Genomic DNA, 22,592 nt, shown 5'->3' on the forward strand with positions numbered 1-22,592 from the left:
CTTTCAGTTCAGAAACCTGCTATTAATTGTAGCTGAAATGTGGTTATTTGATAGATAATTTTGGGGGGAAAAATAATCTGTGTTGTTGCCTATCCAAATTATTTTTATGCTCCAGGCCATGAAGTTATACAATTGGATACATTTTCAAAATTATGGATGATTAGAGAGAATCCCTAAGTCTGGGATTCTCTCACATCAATGCAAAGATAAGCCACTTCTCTATTTATACATGAAGATTTATTAAAGAAATTATTATTTCAGTCAACTGCAGTCAACTCCCAACTTGATTTTTAGCCCAGGTTTCCCACTCCCTGCTGGTTTCTGATCCCACAATATTTTCCAGTGGGCCAGCTGTTCCTGTCTCTCTCATCAGGTTTAGGCAAAATTCACTTCTAAGAAGCCTAAGCCCAGACACAGAGGTAACAAGCAGCTCACTGGGACAGTGCCTCCATCTTCAGTTCTGATGAACATGCATCAAATTCCACCACAACCCTCAGCAGCATAAAGCCTCAATCCTCATCCATAGGCTGAAATCTGCCAGCCCTGAGAGGACTCTTTGGAAGATCAGCTACCATAAATTGTCTCCTGACTTTATGCAAATGACAATTTTTATAAGGCTCAGAATTTGACTAAAATCAGGAAGTCAGTTTGCTCTTTAAAGAAAGAAAACTGGTGACCCATAAGGTCAGAAATGCTCAAATGTGATGCAAAAGCTACCCTAGGCCATACTGAAGTTCACATTTGAAAATTTCCATAGGGCAGATCACCTGTCTCATGCTTTTGATTGCTTTGATAAACAGTGGCAAAACAGCAAATGAGAAGTTTAGGATGAATCACAACAAAATGAATGTGGATTTTTTATGACGGGAGGTATAAGGCAATCTTAGGGATCAGTGAAGTTGTTAAGCCTGCTTGTATCTTCTAGGTGCTCTATTTTTGCAGAAAACATGCAATTTGTGCACATTTGTATACATGCATATGTATTTGTGAGGATGTGTAAAAGTATATTTTTGTGTATGTCTGTTAATGTTTATTCTAAAGATCAGAAATAAGTGAATGGGAATGTGATTAAAACCATAGCCATTATCTTGTTATAAATCAGAATCCTGCAGGATCATGTATAAGTATCCAGGGAAATTATTCTTCGTCATAAGAGTCTTATTTTCCTTGTTCCCCCTTCTCCCTCCTCTGCACCTGCTTTCATAAAAGATGGCTGTAGAAGCCCTTAGCAAGGATTCAGTGATTTTAGGAAACAGCCTGGAGCAGAAATTAACATTAAATGATTTCTTTGTATTTGTGAGAAAACTATTTTGACTTCATCTATTTCATAGTCTTGCTATACTGGTTCTTGTAATATGAAAAGAGAAAGGATAGAAGTTGAGCAGTACTGTATATTTATTTATGAATAATAAGTAGTAATAAAACAGAGTTAGCAAGAGAATATGTCTATTACACTTAAGAGAACACATTTTTAATAAAGTATTGTACAATTGTCAAAATCCACTCTTTTTTAAAATGTTCTGTGTACTTATTTGACAGCTATGCTGATAACTGTAATTAATAAATTAGCAGTGGAGAGTAGGAAGGTTGTGTGGAGGGATCTTAAATGCCTACCTCCATGCAAGTTCTTTTCTCCTTTTACAAAAGTAACTTTCAAGCAGCCCTAAGATACAGCAATTAATTCAGTGAGCTTTGTGAAATTACCTCTTTTACTGTTTCTAGTCTCAATACTTTTCTAGGTCAGACTTCTGGTGCAAACTGGTGCAAATGATTCATACTGCTGGAGCAGAGTTTTGGTTTTCTTTTGGGCTTTAGAACATCCAAAGACTAGAGCTTCGATATCCATGCTATGCAAAATTTCACATATAGCTCAAATCTGAAATAGGACTGTTAGCGATGAACTAGTTTATTACTTCCTATTGATTTCAAATTTGATAATAATTTTCATCTAAATTAAATATATAAATAAATAGTAGAGTAATGCATTGACTGATCAAGTCCATTTCTATTTAAGTGGGCATTTTGCCACTGTTACCATGGGAAAAGACCAAATTCTAAGACTGATACTGACTAGTGAACATGTGTTATAAATCCAAGTAAAGTAACTGGCCAAAGACATACTACTTGTATGACTGTCCAAAGATAAGGCTCATCTTCCTGTGATCTATTACAGAGTTTCAAAACTCGTTCTGATAGAAATCAAGCTTACATCTTTTTAAAAATAAAGGTTGGCAAAAACCTTACTAAAGAAAATGTTATTTTCTTGAAATAAGAAAATTGTATTTTTCTTTAACTGTTAAAGAAAATCATGCTGCCTTTATTGCTGCATATTGAGCATTCTTTGGAAATAAGGAAACTACTATAAAGAAACAATCAAAAACCCCCAAACAGAGTCTTTGAAGAATTGTACAAACACACTATTTATTATTTAGAAGACCACATGACAAGTAAAAAAAAAATAAAAATAAAAGAACAAGAATTGATACAAGTGACTCAAGCTTACTAATTTATTTTTAGTTATCATTCTTATTTTTTTGCCAACAGATAAACAGGAACTACTAAGCAGCATGTACAACTAAGGCATGCATACTAACTTCTTAGATTCATTTTCCTATCCACAACAGTATTAAAATATGAGGCACTCTTTGAAATATGATGAATCATGAAGTGAATTAATATTTCCCATTAAAAACTTGTGGGTGATAAACTGCCTGGTCTATTTCAGAAGAAAACTGATTCTAAAAATCAATATTTGTTAAATATTCCCGGAAGAGTTTTGTTTTCTGCTTAATTTAAATGGTATTGTGATGACACCTGGCTGAAGAATCAGGGCAGCCAGGAGATCATCATCAGAGCTGGGGTTTCTAAAATCCCAGTCCAATGTTTGTTTACATTTTGGCTGTATCAACAAAAAATATGCTCAAAATTATGTCCTTTGAATTTGGCAAATAAAGTGCCCTGGTTCCCTGGGCTCTTACTGAGAGGAACAGCCATATTAATGCCTTCAACTGGGGCCCATCTGCATGGCCCAGCCTGCCAGCACAGCTTCAGCTCAGTCTATTTGTGGTGTCTGCCCTCTCATGCCACACCACAAAAGGCATCTCCACCCTCCCTCCCTCCTGACCAGCCAAGCAGAGAAAGATCAAGGTACCACTTGGATTTGCTCCTGCCCCTCACCAAGCACAAAAAGTGAAGAGATTTTAGTCATAGTGTCACTAGTTAGGGGGCTGCAGCTGATGTTAGCCAGGACAGTGTGAGAAAACTGGCATTTTTTAGCAGGAAGAGAAGGCTAAGGCAGGATCTGAGAGCAGTTCTACACAGAGGGGGCTGGAAAGAAGAAAAGAGGTGCCAAGAGGCAATATAACAAGCTGAAGCTAAACTTGTCATATGAAGCTAACTTGTCATAAGAAAACAATCCTTTGCAATGAGGGTGCTTGAGCAGCTTGCCAGGGAAACTGTAAATCTGTCCACTGGGATTTTCACAGCTTGCCTGGCACACCCCTGCTCTAGTATTTTCAAAGCTAGCCTGGCTTGCAGCAGCAACTGACACAATGTACCTCCCTTCCACAGTGAAATTCTCCAGTGTTTTATTTTTGAAAAGGACATGGGCTTAAATGGAAGAGAAATCCAAAAGCGCAACAAAAAAAAACCAAACAAACAAAAACCCGCCCCAAAACAACAACAAAAAAGCTAAACATTTACCCTTTTAGACCATTTCAAGATACAATAAAGGTACGTTTCCTGACAAGTATGTATTTTTCATTTGTAATTAAAGGACATAGGGGACTGATACTGGAGGGTCAGACTAAGAATAAATTACAAATCCATAAATCAAACTGACTTTTAAGCATGGCAAAAGATCTGAATGTAAACTATACTAGCCTTTTATTATAGAGATTTGTGGTTTACATTGACATATTTAACCCACAATTCTGAAGTACTTCTTCAGTACATTTGAAATTCAACATTTTTGTTACCAAATGAAAACCTTATCTTTTACAGAATTTCACTCATCATATATCCACAACTTTAACTACATTTGGATTTACTGATACTTTACATATGTGTTTGTAAAATATGCTAAAACACTTATATATAGCATGTTCAACAATGCTACTATATATAAAGTATTTTAAACACTTAAAAGCAGATACATAGAGTGCAATTTTCAAGTAAATGTACTTTCAATATGTAATTTTTCTCAGCTGATTACCGTGTATTCTAGAACTATTCTCTTCACCTTGTAGTCAAGACAAGACAGTGGTGAACATGCTGAAGTGCTGTGGTATAAAAGCACCTCTGATGTATAAAGATTAAAAGTATGAGGCCTATGTTTCACACACCACAATGGTAAGAGCCATACTGCAGGTTAACCAGTGGCTAATGTCAGACACAAAATTACTCTCAAGGGAAAAAAATGTTATCCCAGAAGACCCAATATTTTATTTTATCTAAAATAAAATACCAGGTTACCAGATAGACAGCTCAAAAAGGTGATTTCCAAACTCTTTATTGTTCAGTTTCCTCTAAAATCAAAAAGGTCAAGGTTTGCTCCTTGCAGAGTAAATCAAAACTGAATGTTAATAAAGCTTCACAAAATATATTTATAATAATTATTACAAAGTTATCAGCCTCTTTCTCCTCATTGAGATTTTAACCCAGTGAAACTTCAGCCTATTTAAAGTCTTTTAAAACCCCAAACCCAGAGCAAAGGAAGCAAATTTTACCACGTTTTGGAATCTGATTCATTACCAAATATCCTTACAGTATGACATCTGCTATAATCCTGTTAGAAATACAACTTTTAGCATAAGATTGGCCAATAATACCGGTTATTTAGCAATGGCTATCTGTAGTTGTAATGCTATTTATTATCATCCCTACTTTGCCTCCATATGTGGATCTTGAAGGAAGGAACATCAGAACCAGTTACAGAAAAAATAATATGTTGATAGTTTATAAAACATAAAAACGTTAATTCTAATGAATAGAATACTAAGGTATCTTCTGTGCTAATCAAAGCAATATATTTACTTTGAAAATCCAGAGTTTTTGTCTGTGTAAATTATTGACAAAGTTCAATTGCAAGGTTTGCTTTTTTTGATAGAAGAAACTTAACATGACATAAAAACCAGTATTAGTGTTCCCACTTTAGATAATGTAAAATGGCAGTAACTAAAGTTAAAATCAAACTTGAACATACTGAGGACATTACCAGAGTTAGTTTTTCGTGTCAAAACTGAGAACTGAGCTATTAATTTAACAAATAAAGGCACCCTAAAATGCAGTACTTTTCTGTGAGAGTTATTAATCCTTCCTGCTGTTAACTGCAATGTAATTATGGTCTGAGTACTCCTGGTCTACCACAGCTCTATTTTATACTGATAGGCAGAACCTACAATCTTACTATATTTTATCATCATAAAATTTAGAATGTTATACTTTAGGACTGTATATAAGAAACTTAAAGGTAAATTAAATTTATATATAATCTTCAATGATTTGATAAGAAAATGCTAACAACTATAATTCTAATAAAAGCTGTATGGATTACACATTATGAACACACATAAAACACTGTGCAAAATTTATGCTGGCAATTTGATTAAATGGCCCCTTTATGAGAGTTATTTGTACTTTTCAAAGCTGTACTTGAAGTCCCAGAACATAGCACCTATTTTTAAAGAACTAATGAAGAGAAATTCTACCAAAATTTATTTAGAATAATTATTGAGACAACCTAAGGAGGAAAACAATTATTGCCATGGAAAAAAAAAAATTCTCATTTATCTTTTTAGATAACAGAAAAGAGAAATAAACCCTATGCATGCATTAAAGGAAAACTAAATTGTTTTATGGAAAATTGCATAGTGTTGGACCAGAGAGAGAGCTGGACGATAACTCATACATTTGTTTGCAGCCAGATGTAACCACTACTCAGGCAAAAAATATCCTTAATATAGGGATTATTTAATTCCCATTTCCTTTACAACATTCTTTTTCACTTGATTGCGTTTGGGACTGTCAAGTGTGAAAGGAAAGGATGGCTAGTGCCAAGTGGGCATCCCCTCCGTGGCCCCGGTCCCTTTCCGCACTGAGAGCAGACAGACACGTGCTCACACCCTCCAAGAGCTGCAGTAACCAGGCTGGCACGGTGCTGTGCCATGTTAACCTCTAATCCTCTTCCCAGATATTTAGGATGGAGGATACCTGCTGCTTTGGGACCCAGCCAAGCTCACTACAAATCCTCCCCCTCCAGCCTGCTATCAAAGCAGTAACTGCACTGGCTGGTGACACGAAAGCACAGGTCCAGCACGCTCTGCAGAGCCTGGATGACCTTGTTCAGCTGCCTCATGCTCTCCCTTCTCTCTGCCCCTTGCTGTTGATATGATACTGCACCAAATGAATACAGCTCTAGCTCTGAGACAAGTTCTTTTCTTTCTTGAATAGTTTCTTGCAAAATGCTCAGCAATATTCCCTATGCTGCTGCCACTTCTTACTTCTCCAGATGTCCTAACCTGCTACACAGAGTTGAAAATAATGAGCTCTGTTTCAGTGTGCTGTGCATCTTATTAATTACTTGTGTCTTGGACTCAGAGAAAATATTTCTGTCCTGTTGGGCCCAGCTGGAATTGAGAATACTAAGATTTCAAAATCTAATATTAAAGAGATAGTAGGAATAGGCCACCTACTGCAGCTTAAGAAATGTTTGCAGCAGATATGGGTTAAGAGGCATAAGTGGACCCAGATCATTCAATGTTACAGCTGAGTGCCTGTGCTGCTTCCTGAGCATGGAAAGCACATGGCAGTAATGCCTGAGGTAGCACAGAACAGTCCCTTTTGGATCCTGGATGAAAAATGCCTTCCTTTTTCCTGTAACTTCAAAGACTATGGAGGAACCAAAATTTTGAAAAGCACAAGATGGGGCAACAGTGGCTCAGCTATGCCAAGTGGTAGGGGCATTGAAGTCTGCACTTGACACAGTTTGAAAGATTTAAGAGACATATTCTTGGCCAGTCATAAATCAGTGTCACTCAAAAACCTCCAATGTGAAAGTTTAGAGGAAAGAAACAAGAGTCAAAAAACCCTGACTCAGATATTTGCTAAAATACTGTAACACTGAGCTTCCTAAATTCAGTGCTACAATTGATCTTTTCATGTACATTCCGTTATTGTGCGTTACTTGCATTATGCTCCTAGAATTCCTTGAAAGGAACATTAATTCTTTCAATCAGTCTTATACATCTAAATTTTGACCTTTTTTTCACACACCACAACATCTCAATCAACAGACTATAGCACACAGAACTCAGAACAGTTGGAAGCTAACTACAGAGAAAAAACGCTATTCAAAATTCCAACTAGACTTGTTGCATCCTAAAATGAGTATTTTTTTAAAAATCTAAATATTTTATAGGTTAATTTCTTATGCTACCAGCTTACATTGAGTACCTCAAGGACACAGTGGTTCTCAAAAAGCATACAGTTTTTTATCCTTTGATTCAAATACAGTATAAATATATATGTAAATATATATATTCTTTGATTCAAATATACATTTTAATTCTTCATTTCAACTGATCAATCTGCCATTAATCTCATGAAAACATAAATAAGTAGGCTATTCTTATAATTCATTTAATATTCCTAATAAGAACTTCATAAAAACACGCCTTAACATCCTGAAAATGAAAGCTTTTGGAAAGTTGCTGGTTTTATCATTTCCCTTTCATGTTTTCCTTTTCATGACTACCAAAAAAGATTCCAGGACTCAGCATACCAAACTAGCAATTAAAGTCCTGTTTCATCCAGTATGGATCTCTTACACAAGTCATTAGCAGCCTTAATTGCTAATCATAAAATATGTGGTTCTAAAGGACTACGTCAGAGAAGTTGTTCTTAGCTTCATCTCACTTAGCTGAGGAGAAGATTTACATCTTCATTTCCAAGAGTATTGCTTAAAAAGTACATTAAAGGACCACATCTCAGGTGGTATTATAGGTAGTCTTTTACCTTGGTCTCAAATAAAAACCAAACCCACAAGTAACCTCCAACCCTAAAACAAGAACCAAATGTGCATGCTAGATCTTTTTCTCAACTAAACTTGCTATCCACACATTGTTATCTCAATTTTATAAGACAAGGTTCAGGAGTCAAAGCAAGTATTGCCAGAGAACCTAAAGGATTTAAAGTGCCTACCATCCCAAAACCTTCTATGATTCTATGATACTCGAACATCCATTTAAATTCAACCTTAGACTGGACAGTCAAACAAAAACAGTCCTAGGTTCTTTCTCACATTTGAACTAGAGAAAACAGAACTTCCATTTTACATATCTCACATGGAAACTGAGTATCTCAGGAAGCTTCACACTTGGATCCAGGAAAGTTTCACAGTTGATAGAGCAGTTCCAACAGAGCTGACAGTTCCAATTGCTAGAGCTCAGAACAAAACAGCCCTGAACCTCTGATTATAATTTTTGCCATATTGTTTTATGAACTATTGTTATACTGATGGTATTTGGAGATATGTGTACTTTTTATGTACCAAAATACAAATCATAACAAATAAATGATAAAAAGCCCAAGTATGTAATTTACCACTAGTTCTATCCAAAATGCAACAAATAAAGGAGAACAGATGCAAATATTCAGAGTATAAAAAGTCATGAAGATCAGTTGTCATTCTATAAAAAGAAAATGCAAACAAAAGCCATCCAAACATAGAATGTACAGTACCAATTAAGGCTGCAGCAATTATGGCAGAATTAAATTTCTGAAATGACCTACCAATAACTACTACATTCTGTTTTTTTCTGTAAACAAGAAAGATCAAAATATTTCTATATCTGATTCCAAGAGAAAATTTACAATTCTGCCTCTCCATGAAGTCCATATGCTAACCACTATTCTTGGTTTGGTTTTCCTGACCATAATTTAGCAATGCATTTTAAGAGGGACAATTCTACAGCTACAAATTCACACACATTTTATTTCCTTATCTACCACAACTTAGATTTTAACACTGTAGTATGAATAGCTGAAAGCTCAGCCAAAAAAAAAAAAAATCATAAAATACAAACTGAATATAATGAAGCACAGGACAAAAGTGTATCAGAATTGTGTGTATTTCTAACCTAAAGTAATTATTACACTTTGACAAAATGCTGTAAGTTGTTCTGAGTTAAATCTCATCTTGTTTTAGAGAAAACATATATTAAGGATGGCTGATGCAAAATTACATGTTTTCTATAACTTAAGAAGTACTGCCTGAGATATGAAACTTCAACATCCAATAAATCTGTCACCATGCAGAGCCTACTTAAACTAGTGTATTTTTAGAAGTAAAACAAGTAGTCCTAAACACAGTTCAAGTGGAATATTTTCAGTATCCTAGGGGATATAGGACTGAAAAGCCATTTTCATTACATTGCTCAATCACTGCCAAATGAAGCCATACTTTGGTGCTTTGTTCTGAATAACAATCATTCCCCACTTGCCATGTCAGAGCCCATAAAGCTTTTGTGCACCTCTAAGAGACTTAAGGACAGCAGTACAGAAAACCAATGACTTGGCAGTGGAAGAAACCTTCACGAAGATATCACAGTTAAGGAAACAACCTGCCCCATCTGCTAACTAAAAATTTCCCAGTTAACTTGAGAAGCCTCACAAAAATCAATACAAACTAATCTGAAAATCCCTTCATCTCTAAGGAAAATGCCACTGTTCAAATTAAGGAATCAATTAAGCTTCCTTGGTGAGCGCAGCATGCAGGCACAAGAACACAAGACAGGGGATCGCCCAAGCTGCACAGGTTTTTCCAACGTACAAAAACAACATCCCCACAAATCTCTATCCATTTGTTGATGCCTTAGGAAAAAAAATATATGCTATAGAATGCTTCAGTCAGAGAGAAATTCCAAAATGCATACATAGACAATAGACTGAAGCATCAATTCAAATTAACACAATATAATCCAATTGTACACTATAAGCTAAAGAATTAAAATATCCTAAACCAATAAATACTACATGAGAAACGTGGCTAACAACTGAGACTATGCTCAAGACGCCTTCAGTTTGTTTGGGGACAAGAAAAATCCTGAACCAGGATTAATCTTCCTGTACCACAAAATGACAAATTTATCAAGCTTTGTTTGAAAATATATGCTGCTCTTTGTGTCCGGATAGTTCACATACAAGATGCTTTACTTTATTTAATGTTTTACAAATCAAAGTGAAATAATTTATATACTTTTGATCTTTCACCAAAATTACATTATGACTTATATCTTTTCTCCCATTATAAAACAATCCAAAGGCTTTCTAGAAGATGATCATATTCTCTATCAAACTTTGCTTCACCAGGTTAAACAAGCAACATTATTCTAATACCCTCTGCTAAGGTCAAATTTTCATTTCCCAGTCTACTCGTGTTGAACACAATTGTAAAGAAATTACATAAAACTCAAACACATAATTCTCATGCAAGTCCCAGAGAAATGCAAATTTTCAAAACAAAGGATATATTACTGGAACCACAGAAAAATAATAACTCTAAATGGAGTACTTGGAAGCCCTAAGGTACATACAAATATCATAAGGCCCTGGACTTCTAAGACAATTAAAATACTATCACAATTTCTTTATATAAATTTAATTTCCTTTCTTACACATTACTATACTGATAAAAATAGATATCTACAACTCAACATTGGCCAGCCAGAATTTGAGATCAAATTTCTATAAAAGATAATAAATGCCTCAACCTTCATGAAAAATGTATTTGTAAACCTACAGCTGAATGCAGGGTTTATTCTTTACTTATGTACAAAAAGAACAGCCCCCAGACACAAATATGAGAGAACTGAATGTTTTTTCAGTACAATGGGTGACAGTGGGCTAGGTTAATCTTTTCTGACTGCTCATTTTTAAGATTTCCAAGATGAAAGTCCTAGAAGCTCTTAGGCCATGACTACCTCTTCTTGGCAATCCTGGTCCACACACGTAAGGAAATAAGTTTACACTCAAGAATCTGCACATTGAAAGCAGTGGCCTTTGTCATTTTATGAATACCCAGAGAGCAGTTTGGCCAAGGAACACAGCAGCTCCAGAATGATCATCAAAGATCAAATAGGTCAAAGTCCTTAATTTCCCACTATGTAAGGAGAAGTATTACTAAAACCAGAGAGAATAAATATAGAGAGACAAATACTGTATAATAATTACTTTAACCTGTGACAACTAGTATTACATAAACTGAATATGAGTTTATGTAATACTAGTTGTTGCTAAAATAGAAATATTTTTTTGCTGTGTAAGAACCCAGGTGTTGGGTTCTTACACACACTTGGTTCTGTAAAAATTCCAGTTACATTAAGAAGAAGGTTGTGGCCTTCAGAGATTCAAAGGAAAGCCTCAAAAAAATCTATCTGAAGTGGTTATACAATTAATCAAAACCACAAATAAACCAAAAAGGTTTTAAGGACAACATTATACCTAAATTCATTTTCTTTGGATAACTGGACTTGTGACACGATTATTTCTTTTACAAAACTATACCTTGTGAATTAACTGTCATTTTGTTTAAATAAATAAACATGACCAAAGAGTGTTTCAGGGTCTGGTAAAAAAAGATACCAGCAGTTCTAATGGATAAACATTTCAGTGACGCACTGCGTGGTATAACGTAAGTGTTTGATGGGCTGGTCACTGACAGTGACACATCTCTCATCTGCTTCATCCTTAGCAGGCAGATGAGAGGAGGAATTCCTGTATTTATCACAATAATCTCCTAGAAAGGAAACTATGGAACAGCTTGGAAGATGTGACCTTTTCTCACGGAAGAGAATAAAGACGTCAACTAGATGAAATATAATTTTAAGAGGTATATTGCTGCTGGCAATTTGGGGTTGCTTTAATAGGCTTGCCTCCAAGCTGGCACTGCCATAGCAGTTCCGTGCCATGCTCTGTCATCTTTTCCCAATGGGGGCAATATTTAAGAATAAATGTGGTAGAGAACAAGAGCTATTAAGGATTTCAGATGCCCCTTTTTAACCTGCAGACGTATGGGGATCAGCATCTGAAACTAAGCAAGATGTGTGAGAATCATGAGGAAAAAAGTTAACACAAAGCTTTAGTGAATCAGCTCCTGAGGACTGAATGGAACCACTGCTATTCATTCAGCTAACAGCAAGCAAATGCCACTGTGAAGAAAACTAATTAAGATGGGATAAATGAGAGCTCTTAGTATATTTGAAAAGCGATGTCTAATGCAAAAAACACTACAGAGAGCAAGCAAGTTGTGCAAAGATATTGCTCTTTATGGCAGCTGAAAGATCTAACCAGGAGGCTATGATAGTAATAGTAAATCTGCCATAATGACATTCCTGGAAAAAATCTAATTCTGATTTCTTTACAAGGATGACAAAACAATAGGCATTTCAGTTCTTGTTATTTTTACTGTCTTACAGTTGCAAAGAGACAATTTTCTTGTAAGACAGCAAAATCTACATGCACTAGCATTTAGGAAACCATAGGAGAGAACAGAAAATTGAAAGAAAGAAAATTAATACTCTTCCATCTTCCTGTCTCAAAGAAAGGCATATGTCACTTCATCCTATTACTCAGCTCATACTCCAAAAGCTTCTGGTTTGTCTTTGTTCTCTTATCAGTAGTTTTGATTGAGTTTGGTTGTCAAGTGTACAGGCCCCTGTGATTTTAGTCTTCTCCAGGGTTATACACTGATAAGGCCAATAATTGACACTGTTATGCAGCAGGTTCTGCTGAACAAATAAACATGGAAAGAAAATAGTTTTCTTTGCAGAGAGATGTCTCCAGTGACAGCTGTGAATTACTAACTAAATGGAAGTCCTGCCAGTGCATTTTTAGCAGGTCACTTAAGTTCCACAGGATGAACAGGAGTTCTTTCTTTATTCAAGAAACATTCTTTTTATATTGAAATGGAGAAAATGCAGAGATCCCTTTGTGGTATTTACTGAAAATAAATAAAAACATTGGTTGGTGAGAGAAATATATCTTACATGAATCAGAAAGTGCTTTCTCTAGAAACTTACAAGACAGTAAAATCAGATTTTCATTGTGTGGAAGATTTGATTTAAAACTTGGACAGCAACAGCAGCACTGTGAAGTAGAAGCCATAAAACAAGGCTAACAGGAAATCCCTTCAGATTATACACAACTAGCATCATGTCTTTCTTTTCCTGTAGCAGGAATCAGACCAAACAACTCTTGCCAGCATGTGCAGATGAAAGGGACGCCAGTTCTGTATCCCAGCCGCCAAACCACACTGCTCAATCCCTAAGGAATTTAGTCCCAGCATCCTTGGAGGTAGAGGTCTGAACAGAAAATATACATATATTTATTTTTTACTTCATGTAGTATTACTGGACAAGGAAGGACACAATTTAGAGGCAGAAAAAAATCAACTTGCTTCTACAGTTCAATAATGTATAGGATACAGTGACAAAAGTTAAAAACAATAAGAAAAAAAGCAGTGACTACTCAATAACTGTTAACCTTTTTTAAACAAAAATAGTGCTTTTCCTCTGCATCTAGGCTTTACAGAGAATCACAATTTTAGACATATTTACCACTGCAATGTGTGCTCTCTGTTGGTAAAGATAACTAAAAAATTACTAGATTCTAAAATGTTTAGAAAGTATTTGTTTGTAGACAAAAACATTATACATGTTTTAGAAGTGATGATTGACATTTCGAAATTATACTGTCAGGTCAGTTCATTATCTGTTTCAACAACTGTGAGAGCTTCAGATGCTTTTTGTACCTACACATGATAGCAACCATGTATGTCAGTGGGAGTATCACTTGACTGGTACACAAATAAATTTGGGGCTGGTTCCTAGCATCATAGATGATACTGCCAGAGAAGATCATTACTTATCCTGGTGTGACCTCCTGTGTGGATAATAAAAACTAAACCTAAACATATGGTTGATGTTTCTTTAAATTTCAGGAAAACCACCAATATGAAATCTTTAAGACCTACAGAAATTCATTATTAGTTAATGTCTTGGATTTTTTTTCCATAGCAAATTTCTGATATATATGAATCAATTCACAAATTGGTTTTCTCTTTGACAAATTAAGTATGTCAAGTACTTCAGTCATGCTCTCTGAGCCATCTCTATGTCTTTGGCCTAAGACATCAGAACTGGATGCAATATTGACAAAGAAGGAAAAGCACAAAAAGCAAAACAAAGCTCTTGGATTCATTAATTCAAGGATCCAATCACTCCCACGTGCCACAGCATCATCCTGGGAGCTCATTAGGAGAGACACAGGCATTGCCCACCCCACAGATCTCTTTTGGAGCCACACATCACAGGCGACAGTCTCGCACTCCAGCAGTGTGACCTAGTCTAACTTTCCTTTATTTGCAATTTTTTTCATTTGACTATATCAAAATACGTGTCACCTGAAGAGTTCAGCTGAACAAGTGATTCAAGATTTGTTTATGCAACTGCTCTGCTCTCCTCACTTTGTCAGAATAGTAAATCTGTGTCATCTGCAGATTTGTATTATCAGCTATTTTGTTAGTGGAAATGCTGAATAGTCTCATATTGACTCCCACAGACATTCACTAGACAAGCCTCCTCTTGAAGATGATTAACAAAAAAAGTAATTTTTCAGTCTTCCTAATAGGACATTGTATTATGTTTTTGTTGATAATGTTAAGTGTTATTTAAGTGTACAGAATAAAATACACCACAGTATGAAATTATTATACTGCACATTTGCATCCACCAATATAGATTCACTTTTCAGAATTAAAGACAAAAATGAAGGTGTTAAGAATGACATGGGGGAAAAAATGTTTCATTTGTTCATCTTAACTGATAGTAAGAAAATTGGCTAACTAAATAGTAATAAATAATTATTATTAGACAGATAATAATAGAATTTAATACTAGTAATCAAAACTATATTTTTATTATCTTCCTAAACATAGTATTTTCTTCCCACAATGCTTTCTGAGACAGATAAACAAAAACTGCCACACATACAGGAAGCACTTACATGTTACAAGATTTTCATTAAAATCCATAAAGAAAAATGAACATAAAGCTCTTTTTGCAGACAATATTAGTAACTCATTACTATTGTTAGCTGAACACACTGTGGTCACTGGAAAACCAGTCTCATTACAGTATTATCCTCTGATATGGTGGAGTTTCCCTATTTACAGTCTGCCAGAAAATTAGGAAAAACTTTGGATAGCCTACTGGTAAAGTGAACAAGCCCATCAAAAAGAAGAGTTCTGATACCCATGTAGATATATTAACAAAAATTGACTGAGTATTCAAAATCTACATGGAGGCAAAAATAAATATCCAAAACTATACAAATAGCTAAAAATATCCAAAATAATTTTAATTTCTTTCTGAAAAGTAAACATAAAGAAAGGTAATAAAATGGCAAATTATTTCATTGCGGTTCCACATTCACGACCTAGAGTATATTGCTTATTGGTGAGTGATCGTGTTGCCACAAGGGAAATGATAACACACTCAGCAAGACTGAAATAGGACTGAAGCATGAAATAGTATCCTTGCAGCCCAAGCAAAGCACAAAGTCAGACTGCTTATGGTGACTGGAACCACTCCAAGCCTAAAGCTACCTCATTTATTTTCCAACACCGTGTTGAGATAGCAAAGTTGCAGTATGGATTTGAAAAGCCACAACATTCCACTGCTGCTTCATGCAGTTAAATCATGCTGTTACTACATTGTATTTATACTGTTATCACACTACTTTATGATGGGAGACTTCATTATGGTCAGAGTCAGAGCAGATGATGAACTACACATCAGAGGAAACAACAGTTGCTTGTGTGTGTTAAAATATATAGTCTAAATATCAGGTGAAATTAATGCTAGTGATTAAGAACCATGACCAGTTTCAGATATAGTCACACAGAAGCCCATTCCAATGATTATAGAAACATACAGACATGTTTTTGCCAAATGAAATTTGGCTGCTAATTACATGAAAACAGCTCATTTACATTGAGATTTTAACATGAGTTTTTATTTTTCTTTGGTCCAAAGAGTCCTTCTTTACCTTTGCGTGTTCTTTGTATCTTCATGAATAGTGTGGTTTGGATTTTTCTAGCATTTCTTATAGTGCATCTTCAGCAATTCTATTTGACAACTATAACCAAATAATTTGAAAACTCCTGGGAACCCAAACAGCAAAAAAACCCACTAGCTTATCGACAAGATTTTATCTGAAAAGCCAGATTTGGAAAGCACTACAGAAATACTGTCTATTGATCACCTGCAACCTCCAATTAAAAATTCACCTTTTAATTTCTAATTTCTTTGATCAAATCTTCAAATAAGTTCAATCATTCCACTGGAGTATAATTTTGGGTATTGAATTTCTTTTGCTGAATACCTTTAGTCTGGACTTTGGTTGCTCTAAAATAAACTGGAATACTTTTTCAAATTTGTGATATTCATTTAATTACTTAAAATATTATTAGAAATTTTAATCTTACTGTAAGTAAAATCTATATTATTCTGTGTCTAATTCTCTCCCCTTTAAGAGTGTAGAAATGGGCATTTTATAAAATAAATGTTAAACCACCTTCCAATTTTATGTTTCCAGCATTAGTAATTTTGTTTTAGTCAACTTTCTCAATTCTGTTGATCTTCACCACAGCAATTTTGGCTGAATTAGCTTCAGTTTAATTTGTTGACACACTTGACAGTCTGGCATTGCTTTTCTCCAGCAAATATCTACCATTATGGAGATATTTTTATCCTAAGGCTCAAATTGTTAAGACAGGCAACTTTACTGAAGCTAAAATATGATAATTCTGCAATTAAGACAAACCCAATGTTTCCTCTGAGAAAGAAGTAATTATGATCAAACCATTCAAGATACAGGATGACTCTAATGTAGCAAAAACGAAATCTGGACTGACAAGATCATCCAGTGGAATTTAGAAGAATCAAAAATCCCCTACAGTGCCCAGAAGTATACTGTTTTGTCAGGTGAAAATTCAAACATCATGGAAAGTTATACATTATGTGCTATTCCAATGTACAAATTATAGTTGGAACTTATATAAACGAACCCAGTAAAAAGCACACATGTGGGGGTTTTAGCAGATAGCATAGACAGCCTCTTCTGGTTTGGATGGTTTTGGCTGGGCTTGTTGGGGCTTTTTTCTTTTGTTTGCTTGGTTTTTTAACATAAAGGGAGATTCAATACCTTTGAGCTTTCACCAGACTGAAAATTTCTGGCGGCAATTTTATTTTCTATTGGTAGAAGGCTTTCTCTGGTTTTGGTACTTAAGATCAGCTAAGACCACCATGACCAGAATGAAACAGCATTTTTTAAGAACACCAGAATATGGATGCAAAAACCTCAGCTCAGCCTTTCCATATGATTTTCTGTCAGGATTTTATGCAGTATTAACAATGATATGTGCAAGTCTTAACAGTAAAACAGAAAGATTAAGACATTTGCATCTTGGTAAAATGCTCTGCAAATTATATTTGAATTGCTCTGCATATTTGTTAAACATTTTTGTTTTGAAGCCTATTTACTGAACTTATTAATTCTCAATGTGCCCAAGTGAATATGCTTTGAAAAGAGGTATGTTTGTATTTAAATAGCAGCAACATGCCTCTGAATCCCTGAGTACCTACCCAAAATATACAAAATGCTATGCCTTTTTTTTTTGCTCTGTGATCAATTTAACTCTTCAACAGCAGCATTTACTAAAAATGGTGAATTCAATTTGTCAAATAACTCAACTGAAGCCAAAATCAAATTACTATTTTGGTTCACTTAAAGCCATCCGAAGACATAGAGGGTTATCAAGAAACTACTTTCTGGATAAGAGAACAAAAATCCATCTGTAGCCTTGAATCCTTTCCAAAGGGTTATTAGCCCAGCAATACTCATTACCTGTTGTGCTCTGTGTGAATACTTTTAACCTTATTCTTTTTTCTAGAATAAGCAAAATAGAATCCTGTTTCAATTATGACATGCACAATGTGATTTTTAGATGTAATCACAACTACTTAACCTAAAAGTTATTAGGAAATTGTGCCGAAGCCATTAAGATTTAGCAAAAGTTATTTATATAAACTCACTGAAAAAAGATCAAAACTGTTACAGACTGTCAGGAGTCCTCTGTCCCTAAACAGGTATTTCTCCGCTTCATATGCAGTTGTATTTTAAAGAGTTGGAGGAGAAAAAAAGTCTCCTAACGACTTCATTTTAACCTACAGATTTATGAATTCTAGAATAATATTACATTTTCATAAATTTGAATTCATTGTGCTCTTTGCACATTAGTAGCATTAATGGTATGTGTCTTTCTAAACAGTACACATTTTCTACAGTTTTTCAACCTCTATCTTCAGCAGCTGAATATAGCAAAACTGTGGTCCCCCTATATCATAGATAAAAAAATGGTACAAGGGGTTTGGGCAGTTTGTTTGGGTTTGTTCAAGTACTTGCACAGTAAAATCCACAGTGGAAAAATCCAAACCACAGTATTCCTGAAGAGACAAACATACTTTGGATCAAAGAAAAATAAAAACTCATGTTAAAGTCTCAATGCCCCTAAAGTGTTCTCATGTAATTAACAGCTCAAACTTTCATTTGGCAAAACACGGCTGTATATTTGTATAAGCACTGAAATAGAGTTCTGTGTGACTATATCTGAAACTGGTAATGGTTCTTAATCACTAGAATTCATTTCACCTGATATTTATTTTCTTCATGTATTTTAATGCAGGCAAGCAAGTGTGAAATTCCAAGTACTGCTCTTCAGCTCAGGAAAAAGTTATCCATCGTTAAATATCTTATGCATGAATGCTTTATAACCCCATCAGAATATTTGGATCCAAACACTGGTGTCTGTAACATTGTTCATAAAGGATCCTCCTTTAAAATAGCAATGATTATGTTACAGTCGGTCCAGGCCAGTCTCATTCACTCTAAAAGTTGCATTTGCTATTCATTTTTGTTGCTACATCTGGGCCTATTTATTAGGTGGCAGTTAATTCTGCAAGCACAACCTTCAAGAAAAACAATCACATAAGGGAGATAAAGCCATATTAAACATTCTCCTGCAATTAAAACCAGCATTAACGAAAACCATAAAGAAAAAAGCACTTAATCTAGCACCAATTTCACTAAGCAATTTCCATTAAAAAATTGAGAATTAATTCCTGAGGAAAACAGGAAAAGCTGACCAATTACATTAAAAGGTTAATGGGGATAATCTAATCACATTCAAAATATGCAATTTTCAGGGCGCAAAATGAAATAAAGATTTGGGTAAACTGCAGAACTTTGCAGACACTATGTAGTCAGCTTCACAAGATTAAAGAGCTGAGATCCTGTAGCTTTTATGGTAGCCAGAGTTCAAGACAGGAATTATTACTATGCCCTTGTTACTGCAATGATCTCTGATGGTCTACATCCAGGAAAATCTCCATGTCCTCTATTTGTTTTAATCCTTTATATTTCTTTCTTCAAGAAGCTCTCATTCTGAAGAGACTGGCAGATAGTCAAAGACCAAGTGATATGTTGGTAATACTCCTTTTTAGGTTGCTCTGCTAATTAGTCACTATACAAAATGCATAGTCATGGTAAGGTTTAAACCCAATCAATAAAATACATTAAATCAATTATTGGCAAGAATATACAGAACACATAGTATGATTTTACAGAATAACTATAAAGTAAAATAAAAAATAATTCTAGAGCTCACTCAGTGACAGTAAAAGATATATTACTAAACAAGAGTTAAAGGTATTTTCCTATTATAATCACAAGGATGTGTTTCCCATTAAAAAGCCCAAATTGTATTCAAATCTTGTAACACTAAATTCCTAATTTAAATTAGGACTAATTTAAACACTAAACACTAACACTAAATTAAAACACTAATTTAAATTCAAATTATAAGAATGAGGGTGCACTCAAAGGCAAGGGCTCAGGAGTCTCTGAAGAGTCAGATAACTCTGTCCAAAAGAGGAATGCATGCTAAAGAAACCAATTCCTTCTGCCTGAGAACATTCAGAATGTAAAAGGATCGTCCAAGCAATATGAATTGTATAAACACTATGTCCTACGGTTTTTCTCCACATGAGCAAGTTTTAGAGGAATTATGTTCAATATCTCTTTCCCTCTACCAAGCAGTCTCCACTGGATTAGCTCCTGGATGCTTCAGAGCTTCCATCCCTCCTCTTTACTGGCAACATCTCTGGTAACAATCAGTACACGAAACAACATTTGGGCTTGCAGAGACATTCACATCCTCAAAGAAGTCTTCACAGAGTATTTAATATTCAGATCATTAAATGTAGGATTTAACAGATGAATTCTAATTTCTGTCAATGCCATATTCCTTCATAAATAATACAGTGACATAAATATTTGTACAGGATAGGGTGAGATCAGAAGTGACTAATTCATACATGTCTTTCCACTGACTACAAATGTAATTTAAAATTACTTTATTTCTAATTTAGACCTGAGTTACAGGATTCAGTTATTTGACTAAACCTTAAGCCAAAGTACATAATGTAACACATTTTCAATCTGACTGGTCTCTGAAACATGAATCATATCTTCATACGATATTTGTACTGAACTATGCAGCTGGTTAACATCTTTGCTACTTAAAAGATTAATATTTGAAAAATAAGGAAGACATTAGCTAATATCACAGTTAATTGATTTAGAAAATAGAAGTAACTGCTCACTTTGTGATATAGTTGCTTAGAGTTTTTTTGAAGAACACAGAGAAACACCAGAGTAAGGACTCTGTCATACTAATATATGGTATAATGAACGCAGCTGTCAAATACACTACATCTGTTGTTAAAGATTTTGTTCCGTATGAAAGAAGGGTTAGAAGTTAATGAATTGCAGTATGTCACACATGAAAAATGCAAGCATAAATCTGCACTTTCAGTGCTTACATTTGAACTTTTTAATTTGATGCATCATCTAAAATTGCAACACATCCCCTGACTATCAGAAAAGCAAACTGTTCAAATAACAACTTAATTTGAAACTGACTGCAGAAAAAAACCTGATGAAATGCAATCTTCCTAAAGGCATGAACATTTACATGGAAGAAAATTCAGACTATTCAGGACTATAAATTACTATATGCCTTTTGGTATTTTTTTTTCAAATGTGAAAGTATTACAAACTGACACTTGTGTGTAATGAGTCAAAATATATCTCCAAACTGTCCTGATGAGAGACATAAGTTCTTAAGACCTTTGTTCTTCAAGCATACTTCCCATCTACTTTCAAGAAAAAGTAGCTGGCCATTATTGCAAAATAATTGTCTGTACTCTTTTTACATCTTACACATTTCCTCTAGAAAGAGCCACTGCAGCTTTTACAGTGAAGTACCTCATTCCCTTTTAGATGCACTCAACTGATGTGCTAGGGAAGAAGGCACTTATTACCATTTCCTTGTACCTTGGTTCTCAGATTTGTTAAACTGAGAAATAAATTTCGTCACAAAAGCCACGTGCCTTGGAATTGCACTTAAAACAGGTGAGGATAAAAATGAAGTCACTAAATCTTAACATTCATAACAGAGATTACAGTTAGAAATATTTATAAAAGATTAGGATCTTTTAAAAAATTTAAAAATTTATTCTACTTATACCAATATCAAAAGCTGAAGATCCTTGTCCTGTTTGTTATAAGCAATGTTTCAGTTTTCCACTTTTCATGCTGCCTTCCAAATAAAATTTCTACTGATACAGTATGCTAGCCCTGGGAAACTAGTCTCCTTCAGCAGGGATTTTGAAAATTTCTTCCTGTTTTGACCAAGCTATTTCAGTACAAAAAAACAAACAAACAAACAAACAAACAAACCTGGACAGATTTCTCAAGATAACTCATGGCTGCTGTGATTAGGTGTTCAAGGACTACTTCTTCCTCAAGTGCTTTGGAGAGAGCAGGGCTTAGTCTCACTGACTGCTGTGATTTATCTGATAATATTAGACTAGATCATATCACAGAATAAATTCTGAGTTTCAGTAGCAAATACATACATTTAAGCTACTTGTAGTTCAAAAGCATTTTACTATAGCTAGTAATTTTACTATGTGCCACTGTTCCAAATATCTTGAGGAGGAAGGAGGACTTCTGGGAGAGAGCTAGATGGAAGGAGGGCAACAGAAATGGGCAGATTTCAAATTCAGGTATTACAAAATTTATCTGTATTACTGGTAGCATATTAAATATTATTTTTAACATGCTAGGCATGAGTAATATATTATTCCCATAGTCTCTTGGCCCAGAAACTCAAGCAAATGAAAAAAAAAAAGAGATGAAATTTAGGAATGAAAATACACACATTGCTAGCTATATAAGATATAAATCAAAAGTGGGCTTTGTTTGCTTGTTTGTTTAAATTATTTTCATTCTCAGCTTGGCACATTTGAAGGCAAACCTTGGGGGAAAACAATGTATAACATAGGAAAAATAGGCCTACAGTGTAATCAAAAGAAAATGGAAAGCCATACAGGAAGAGATAAATAAGGGTA

At 34.7% G+C, this 22,592-nt stretch overlaps 1 protein-coding gene across 1 annotated transcript in view; it reads right to left on the reverse strand.

The window, feature by feature from the left end:
* Positions 1 to 22,592, reverse strand: part of TBC1D22A (TBC1 domain family member 22A) — a 150,484-nt gene that overhangs the window by 3,438 nt on the left and 124,454 nt on the right. The gene's annotated exons all lie outside the window — the stretch shown is intronic.

Source organism: Prinia subflava, chromosome 4 (genome assembly GCF_021018805.1).
Source record: "Prinia subflava isolate CZ2003 ecotype Zambia chromosome 4, Cam_Psub_1.2, whole genome shotgun sequence".
Classification (NCBI taxonomy): Eukaryota; Metazoa; Chordata; class Aves; order Passeriformes; family Cisticolidae; genus Prinia; species Prinia subflava.